Here is a 10,087-nt window from a genome sequence, read left to right on the forward strand (position 1 = left end):
CCTCCAGCCCTCTTCAGAGAAGTTTCCCAGACTTCACCTTGAACACTGGCATGAAAGAAGAATTCTATTCCAGCCTTGGGAAATCCAGGATTAAAAACAAGTACTGAGGAGCCCAGGAAGAGTTAGTGACATTCAGAGTGCTGGGGGTGATAAATTCACCTCTGTCTTAGCACAGTGCCATCAGTCTGTGTGCACTGAGCGCCAACAGAAAACAGTTGCTCTAACTAGCGGCTTTTATTTTTTAAAGTGTCACAGTATGGAAAACCTGGCCAATGTCTCTCTGTCCTTGCCATCACTGGAGAGGTGACAGGTGAGTCCCTGAGGACAGCCTGAGAGACATCCAGTGTACTGCACAGCCACTGTGCAAGGCCACTGTGAGGGACTTCTACCTGAACAAATGCACAGCTGGTTCCACAAACAAAAACCAGTAGCCAGTTACAAAAGGAGACCGCTCCAGGACCATGTTTTGTCACAAGGAGCACAGCCAAAGTGCAGCAGGGTTGGGACTGAAGCCAGCGCGGCCGGAATGCGGGGGACATTGTCCTAGAGACAGGGATCCACAGCCCACTGGGCTCTCAGCCCAGACACAGTCACCACGGTGTGAGATTGAGGGACGGGAAGAGTCTGGAGAAGCCCAAAACACACGGTTGGGGAAGGTGAAGCAGATGCGTTGCTGAAAAGAGCTGAGGCTTGTTTTGTATAAAATGCAGGACTATGTTAGGAAGACCCAAGGCAGTTCACAAGAAGTGCCACAAAAGGACCTCCTAGGACCCATACTACTGTTAGCACTCAGCCCAGAGGAACTGTGGGTACAATTCAGGGGTTTGAATAGCTATGGGAAAGAAAAATCAAATATTTAGTAACCTATAATTGAAATTCAGCATTCCCTATAATGAAGAGTGTAGACAAGAGGCTCCAGTGAATTGGTATCTGTGGCTTTCTCACCAACAAAAATTATATTTTCTTACTGCATTACAGTAGCTATAAAGATAAATTTGCACTGATTTTTTTCTTTTAAAATATGGCAGCTCTCAAATTCAAGGCCAGCCCGAGTTACATAGCAAGACTTTGTTTCAAAAAATAAAAATAAACAAATTTATTGATGATAAATAAAATTAGCAGCTAAAAAAATAAATAAAATATAGTAGCTAATGAGATGACAGGAAACTAGAAGATAGATTTTTGAAGTTGTGGATGCAGACCAGGTAATAAGATGGAAAATGAATGCAGATATGCCATATGCATGCATGTACCAGTTTCCCAAAACCTCACCATTCTGTATTATTGACATGTGCTGATAAAACATTATAGTAGTTTTCCTGGCAATTACAAATTACCAAAAAGGGAGCTTGCCCTCCTGCCTTTAACAGTAATCCTTCAAGTGTGACCCATGAAAAAAATGGGTTTGGACATTGGACAACAGGCCCTGCAGGACACAAAACAGCTGGGCCCCATGACTGCCCAGGCAGAGTCCACCAAGGCTGCGCCCCTGGATCTTGAGAGCAGAGGAGAAAGGAGAGAGCTGCCGGGAGAGCCAGCCTGGAGAGGTCGGTTTACCCTGGAGTCTTCAGTTTCCCCTGGCGTCTTCAGCTGAGTCATCTTTTTGCATGTGTTGGCCAAGAAGCCACCTGAGCCCAGTCAGTGGGAACAAAACCCTAGTTCACACGAGCATGCGTTCCTTTTTCCCCAGCAGAGAGGAGCCCTCATAGCTCATGGCCTTCTGGTAAAGAGAGGTCACAAAAGAACACACTTGAGCTGCTGAGTAGTGCTTAAATCAACCCCCTTCCCAGCAGGATAGGCAGACTTCCTGTATGAGGGGCAGATTGACTTCCTGTGTGAAGGGCAGACTGACTTCCTGTGTGAAGGGCAGACTGACTTCCTGTGTGAAGGGCAGGAGTGGAAACCCTTGGCTCTGCCGGAAGTGTAGGCTTCCTTGCAGCAACTTTGCCATCATTTTGTACCAAAGGCCGCAGGTAGTCTGTAAAGGAATGACTGGCTTCATTCTGATAAAATTTTATTTATATATAGACAGTAAATTTTGAATTTAATTTTCACATGCCAGAAACATTATTCCTTTGATATATCCAACCATTTAAAAATGTAAAAATCTAAGTTGAGTGTGGGCAACCCACTTTCTGGGCCCGCTTTCTGTCTCTAAGAAGCTGTCTTTCTCTCATTAAATTCTTCCTACTCTTAACCTCCGTTCCTAGAATTTATAAAGAACATGAACTCAACATGTAAGACATCTAAACAAATATGTATGGAATAGTGAGCTGGTAAGGACCAAGAACCATAAAAAGCCAGGACAGAGAAAAGGCAGCATGGCCAGAAGAAATCCAAGGTTAGGGTGAAAGACAAGCCAGAGAGCCAGTCAGATTCCAGGAGCTTGCTTGGGACAGGAGCTCAATAAAAGGAGAAGCAGACAGGAGGTCCCAAGCAATTCACTTTCGAGTCTCCCTGCTCATCCAGAGTAGCTGTCTGTCATCTCTCTTTTCTTTCTTCCCTGTCCACAAATAAATTGTCTTCTTTTACTCAAAAACCAAAACAAAACAAAGCTGGATTGTAGAATCCCAGTGCTCCAGAGGCCGAGGCAAGAGGAACAAAAGTTTGAGCCCAGCCCTAGAGAGACTCTGTCTGAAAATAAAAAATAGGTCTGAAGATGTTCTGGGTAAAGGCCCTGGGTTCAATCCCCTGCATGGCAGTGATAATAACAATATTATTAATAACAATACACACCACTAGAGAGCCCACTCGTGTGGGGCACATGGCCTCCAGAGCCCTGTGGATGCTTGTTTGCCCTCTGCCCTGGGGTGGGCCTCAGACTCCAGGTGGGCCTCGATTACTCCAGAGCCTCTCTCTACCTTCCAGAACTTTCTTGGGCCAGCTGCACTGTATCTGTCTGTCCAGTACCCAGCCCAGAATCTAGCTCCTCACAGCTCCTGCAGTTTAGTTCTGGAATCCAGGGGGGCTTCGGTGGAGGGCAGTGTGGGAGCCCCTGAGGCCTAGGCCTCACAGAGGTGCACTCAGCCTCGGGCTCCTGGAGGAGTGCAGCCTCGCCACCGTCCTCCTCTAGACCCCGGAAAGCCCAGCTCCCCAACAGGCCTGCACCTGCCTTGCGCGTGTACTGTGGGGACAGCTGGCATGCAGGAGCCTGGTGAGGAGACCACCACCCTGAGAGCCCCTCCTCTCGGCTCGCTGTGGCTCCCTCCCTGTGGACAAGGCCTTGGGAAGCTGATGTTGCCAAGCTCCTGTCTCCCTGGGTCCTCGCGCTTCCTAACCTTGGCGCCTGACTCCCTGCACACCTCCCAGCGACACCTCTGTGGAGGCCAAAGAAGGGCTGGTCAGGCCGGCCTGCCCTGCCCCGCGTCCTGGCTCAGGCTGGGGACCTCACCCTCACCCAGCTCTGCAGCGGTTCCGTGGAGCAGAGGCGCGTTCAATAAAACCAAACTGTGTCTGACAACTATCACTTTGAACAGGCGCCAGTCACCACCACCCAGGGTGCATCGCAGGCCTGAGGGAAGAACACGCATAGAGACAGAGCCAGGAGACAGCGGGGCCAGGATGACCCAGGCCAGGGCAACCCACAAAGGCCTGGCCAGTCCCAGGCACTGACCTTTATTGGCAATCATTTGGGGTAAAGGACATGTGTGCTTTCTATGGAAATGAATGTAAACAAGGCTCATGGAGGACAAGACAAAGCATCCTCGAATTAGGAACATCCTTGAATTAGGATACACAAAATATATGGTTGTACCTGGAACATTGTCCTTCTAGTTTGAAGGTTTTTGTTGTGGGAAGGGAATTTGGGTGCGAGTTGCTCTAAACTGGGCACGTTATACAGGGCAGAAATGGGAATGGCAAAGCCTCTGATGGGGGACTGTGGATGACTGGAGCTTGGGCAGTGCTAGTGCCGTGGAGATGCTGGTATTGCTACCGAAATACTTCCCGAGCCCAGCCTCAGGGGAGTGAAGGTGTGCTGAGACCACGTCACGCACTTCAGACTCCTACCCATGTGCGGCCTGGGTGGCTATGGACAAGTGCGTGAGAAATGTTTTCCCCGGGCTGGTTGGTTTTGTGAGACTTTCCTCAGCCCCGGAATAGGTCTGAAAAGACGTCTAGAGTGTGGCCTGAACCAGCAGCGGAGGGCCAGGCATGCAGAGGAGCTGGAGCAGATCAGTCATCAGCCTTGCACTCGTTAGAGTATTAGGAAAGAAAGCAAAAGAAGAAAGAAAAGATGTTGAATTCTTTGTATTTATCTGTGGTCTTCTTAACTTTTTAATTCAGAATATTGTGTTTAGTCAGGTGTGGTGGTGCACGTCTATAATCCCAACACTCTGGGAGGCTGAGACAGGAGGATTGCCAGGCCAGCCTGGGCTACATAGTGAGTTCAAGGCCAGCTTGAACTACGTAATGAGACCCTGTCTCAAAAAACAAACAAAAAATGCGTGATATTTGATGAAGTTACACGGGTTTCCTTGAGCACCTCAATCTTCCTAGTGGATCCTGGGGGACTCTTTCAGGGCTGGGAACAAAGCCTTTCCACTTCCAGGTTTCCCGGAGGACCCTTCCACCTCCATGCACTCCGGCACGGACACGAAGACGCTCCTTGGGGCCCCGGCCCCCCATCCCGGGTCCCTGCCACTCCCAGGCCCTCACGTGAGTCTGCCTCACCTCTGTCTCCTCAAGGCTGATGATGCCCCATGTGGGAGCTCTGTGAGGAGGGGAAGTGGCCAGCAGGACCAGGCAGGGCTTTTCCTGTGTTTGCTCGGAGCGGCGTCGGCCAGCAGGAGACAGCAGGCTACACAGCATCCTGTGTGAAAGCAGGCAACATCAGCAGGGCTCCCCATGACACCTGAACCTCTCCCTGAGAGATGGTTACTGGGACAGGGCTGGGGACCCCGAAGTCCCCTGGTGCAGTTCCGGGACAGCTGGACTCAGTGCCACCCAGGCTCTGTTGCCTCCCCTCACCAGCTGTGCCCCCAACGAAGGGTGGCCTGGGCAATGCACAGTGGGACTGGGCCAAGCCCTGCTGGCGACAGTGGCCAGCCCTGGGCTACCTTCTGAGCTCCACGGGGCGTGGACAGCAACAAGCCTAGACCTGGTGGGGATGCATGGAAGGGACCAGGACTAAGATGGGCACTGTGGTCTGGATGTGGTCCCCACAGTGATGGAATTGGTGTGGACCTTTAAAAAAGGGAGCCAAGGGCCCAGACAGTTTGGGGTGCTGCTGCCTTCAGAAGTGTGGGGGTGCACACCTGTGACCCCAGCATTCTGCTTTGGTACTGAGGCTGAGGCAGGAGGATCACTAGTTGGAGCCAGCCTGGGCAATGCAGCAACTTGGTGAGGCTCTGTTTCAAAATTAAACAAGGGCTGGGGACGTAGCTCAGTGCTAAATCCTTGGGTTCAGGCTCAGCATTAGAAAAGAAAGGCCCACACCTGGCTGACCAATGTCCCCCATGCCAGGGTGGGGCCCAGAGAGGGAGCTGTGCTGTCCCCATGGCCTTCAGGCGACACCAGGGACTCGCTTTATAAAGCTAGCCTGTCTTCGGCATTTGGTTATAATAAATTAAAAACAGACTACTACATGGGAAAATTCATGTTTCTAAAATATGTATTCACATTAATTTAGCCTTCCCCAAGATAATTGCAATCGGTCAAATTGTGCTACCAGATTGGTGAGAGTCATCGGGATGCAGGGATCAGTAAAAGCTGTGGACCAGAGAACTTGCTCTGGGCATTGGTGAATGGGCCAATTGGAGTGAAGCTGAGGCTCACGCTTGCACCCCAGAGGGCTGAGCAGGCAGAAGGAGCCCAGCCACTGTGTTCAATGCCTGGGGCAAATGTTAGAACTGCTGGCCACTTAAAGGACAATAGACAACACTGTCAGGTTTACAGGAAAGAAAAAAAGAAGTCAAAACCTGAAGCAAGGAGACTCAGGGAGAGTCAAACAACAGAATATATAAAAAAAAGTCGTGTGGAGGATAACATTTCCAATTCTGTTTTTTGTTTGCTTTGTTGTTTTTGACAGGGTCTTACTGGTCTTAAACTCACTGTGTAACCCAGACTGGCCTTGAACTCCCGAATATCCCCCTGCCTCAGCCCCATAAGTACTGAGATTATAGTTGTGCATCACCACACCTGCCTAAAATCTCCAGCTTTTAAAAGTTAAAAAAAAAAAAAAGTACACTGCATGGGATGTGGGATGGGAAAGGCAGTCCTTGGTGCCACCCTTTTCTCCAACATCTTCCCGGGGGGGGGGTCCCAGCCGCAGGTGGCACCTCTTCTCCCAGACTGCTGGCAGCACACTTGGCAGAGCAGCGGCCTCTGCTCTGCTGTTTCCCCAAACCTGGGGATGCACACGGCCCGACTGGTGCCCTAGGCTGACATCCCCCTGGAGTCCCGGGCTGGCCTGGTCCTGGGCTTGGGAGGAACCCGGCCCTCAGCGGTGCCCTGGGAGAGCTTTCTGGGGCTCAGCTCTGGGGTATATCCCTAGGCCTTTTTAGAATTTTGAGGCAGGATCTCACTAAGTCATTAAGTTGCCAGGGCTGGGCTCAAACTTGTGATCCTCTTTCTTCAGCCTCTCAGGTGCTGGGATTACAAGTGTGCACCACTGCACCTGGCTAAAATATTGTTCATATTTTAGTTTTTGGAGGAAGGGGCTTGTCTCACTGCCATAGGAAAATATCTTACACTGGGTAATATATAAGGAACAAAAATTCATTCCTCATGGCCTTTGAGGTGGGGAGGCCAAGATCAAGGTACTAACAGATTTGGTGTCTGGTGAAAGGGCTGAACTCTCTTCCAAGATGGTGTTTTGTTGATGGTGCCTTGGAGGGAAGAACACTGTATTCTCACACCGTGGATGATGGGAGGGCAGAAGGACCTGCACTGGTTTCCTCTAGTCCTTTTGTAAAGGTTCCAAATTCTCTTGTGAGTGTGGAGCCCTAAACACTTAATCACCTCATAAAGTCCCTCTTCATGTGGTCACATTGGGCTCAGATTCCAACATATGATATTTGCAGGAAGAGGCCCACAAGGACAAGACAGCCAGGGCCCATGAGATTCGTGAGGGCATGACAAAGAACAGACAGAGCAAAAGGAAGGGGCTGTCTTTGAAGGAGATGATAAGGGGCACTTAGGGGGTATAAATGGATTGCAAAGGAGCCACAATTCTTTGCAACACTTCTCATGAAAGGGGCAGGATCTATCTACCCAACTTTGCATCCAAGGGGGCTTCCAACTTACCCTGGAAATTAGAGGTGGTAGAAGTGACCATGCATGAGCTTTAAGCCAGAACCCCAAAGGTTCTGGCAGCTTCCATTTTCTTGTCTTTGGAACCCTGATGCCACTGTGTGAATAATCCTGAGCCTGATGGATGATGGGGGAGGGCACTAGCACCAGCCCAGGTGCTCTGTCACCCTAGCAACAGCCAGCAAACCCCCTGAAGTGGAACCACCTAACTGACCCCTGACATCAAGCGTGACCAGTTGAACTCAACACAAGAACTGCACAGCTGAACACCGTCCTTTTGCTGACTCACAGAATCATTAGCTAAATAAATATTTGTTGCTGAAGCCACTCACTTAAGGGGCAGTTTGCTATGCAATGCAAGCCTAATTGATGCAGTCACTACCTGCCCTGAGGAAGGACTTGCAGGTGAGGAGAAGGTGTCAGCTTGTGTTCTCATCCAGGTGGGGTCAAGGCTGAGTAGTCAGGCTGCCCAGGACTGTCCCACAGAAGCTGAATATGAACCACAGAGATGAGCATGCATGACTTTAAATTGTCCAGTAGCCATATTTTTTTTAAATACAGGGAAAAAAGGAAGGTAAATTTTAATGATATATTTAATTTATTTAACACAGTACATATAAAATATTAAATTTCAATACAAAATAAATACAAAAATAATGAGAAAATTTGTATTCTTTCATTATAGTAAGTCTTTAAAACCTAGTATATATTAGCATCTTCAGAATAATGTGACTTGAACACCATATTTCAAGGCTTCACAGCCCCCGTGGCTGATGGCTACACACTGGACAGCAAAGGCCTAGGCTTACAGAAGTCCAGATGTCATGAACCAGAAAACATATTGCTGAATTTTTGTTTAGGTAGAAAGGTTAATGTATTAGCTCTCCATCACTCTATTTAGACAAATAGCTAATACAATCAGCTTATGAAGAGAAAAGTTGGACTGGGGGTTGAGCCCTCGCCTCATATGCACAAGGCCCTCGGTTTGATCCTGACTAGGGGGTGGGGTATAAATACTAGTGAATTTGGAGATTCCAGCCCACACCAGTTGATTCTGTTGCTTTGGGCCTGTGTCAAGGCAGCACGGTACACAGGAACACGTGGCAGAGCTAAACTGCTCACTTACTGTCCAGGAAAAAAATCAAGGGGAGGGGTCCGGTCCCACAATTCCTTTCAAGGCCTTGTCCCCATGACCTGCATATCTCCTACCAGGCCTCACCTCTCAAAAGTTCTACCACCCCAGTTGCCTACATGGGGAGGGCACTCGATTTCATGCAAAGACAGAGTCCAATCTGTAGGGAACTAGCCTTTAACATGCAGCCCTTCAGGGCCGTCAAGGTCCACTCTATAGCAGATAGCTTTTACATTTGATCTTTGCTGAAAGGCTGGAAAGCAATCAGCAGACTTTTTTCTTTTCTTGTTTTTTTTTTAAAGGAAGGTACCACCACTATTCATTGAAGAAAAAGGAATGTAGCTCAGTGGAACTGCGCCTGCCTGGCAAGTACAAGGTCTGGAGTTTGATTCCTGGTTTAAAAAAAAAAAAAAAAAAAAAAAAAAGACAGAAAGAAAAAAGACTCTAGCTGCTCTGAAACAGAAAGGATACAATTCCAGATAAAGAATCTTTTAAAGTTTCTTTTAACAGAAAGGATACAATTCCAGATAAAGAATCTTTTAAAGCTGGAAGGAAAACTCACTCCACTCTTATTATCTTCTATGTTGTGGTGAGGGGAAGCTCACTCTATCCCATGGGTCCCGCCAGCCTTCAAGCTGTGTGAGCCCACCCCCTACCCTGTCAGGCTCTCTCTTTCTCATCTTTCTGTCCCCTGCCTCACACCCACTGGGTTCTGTGTCCCCCAAGAACCTTGACTCATTCAAAATCAATCTCCCTCTCTGGATCAGTTAAACCTGTGGCTCTGGGAATGGATGAGCCTTAGTGTGCTTTTTAACTCTGGTAATTCTGGTGTTACGCTGAGCTGGGCACCACTATTTTAGTTTAAATGGTGACTCTTTTATTCTGCAGAAGGGAGGAAGTTAGGTTACGAGGTGCATCGCAGAAGACTTCCCGCTGCCTGAGGTGAAGAGGCCTCTTCCCCACGCTCCCACGATGATGTACTCTGTCGTCCTCCATGCTTCAGATCTAGGCCTCCAAAAGCCTCCTGTTTGGAAGGGGATTGGATCAGAGTGACACAGTACTGAACAACGGATCAGTGAACCCATGAGTTCATAGCTGAGTGTGCTGTTAGAGGTGGGGCTGCTTGGAGCTGGGTCAGAAAGAGCCTGACCAGGAAGGGTGTATTTGTGGCCCCAGGCCCTCCTACTTCACTCTGCTTCCTGGCTGCCATGAGGTGAGCAGCTGTCGTCCGCCAGACCCTTCCACCACACTGTTCTGCCTTGGAGCCAGCCGACCACTGACTGAATCTGTGAGCTGAAATTAACCTCTCCTCCTCTGAGTAGTTGGTGTCGGGCTATTGTGTTCCAGTGATGGGAAAGTGATGAATAAACTGTCTATGCTCAGAGCGATGGGGCTGTTACCATGGACTGGTACCTTGGAAACCACAAGCCCCATGAGCCAAACGAAACCTTTCCTCCATTATGTTAGCTATTGCAGGTGTTTGTTATAGTAATGGAAAGCTTCTGAACACACTTCCTTTCCTTCATTCTTTGTTTTTAGTTAATTTTATAGGTACATTTTAGATACACATATTGGTAATATTCACCATAGGGAATGTGTACCTGTACATAATATATCTTGATTCTTCTTTTTTTCCCAATCCCCTCCCCTCCCTTCAACACTTCTTCCCCTTATTTACAAAAACTTTGCTTTCATTTTTTTCTT

At 48.6% G+C, this 10,087-nt stretch overlaps 1 long non-coding RNA gene across 1 annotated transcript; it reads left to right on the forward strand.

The window, feature by feature from the left end:
• Positions 1-7,593: 7,593 nt before the first annotated feature.
• Positions 7,594-9,503, forward strand: LOC104853311. The gene is made up of 3 exons (XR_777758.2): positions 7,594-7,656; positions 8,686-8,759; positions 9,272-9,503. It is a non-coding gene; the product is annotated as an uncharacterized LOC104853311 (long non-coding RNA).
• The last annotated feature ends 584 nt before the right edge of the window (positions 9,504-10,087 follow it).

Source organism: Fukomys damarensis, unplaced genomic scaffold (genome assembly GCF_012274545.1).
Source record: "Fukomys damarensis isolate Sample0158 unplaced genomic scaffold, DMR_v1.0_HiC HiC_scaffold_5, whole genome shotgun sequence".
Classification (NCBI taxonomy): Eukaryota; Metazoa; Chordata; class Mammalia; order Rodentia; family Bathyergidae; genus Fukomys; species Fukomys damarensis.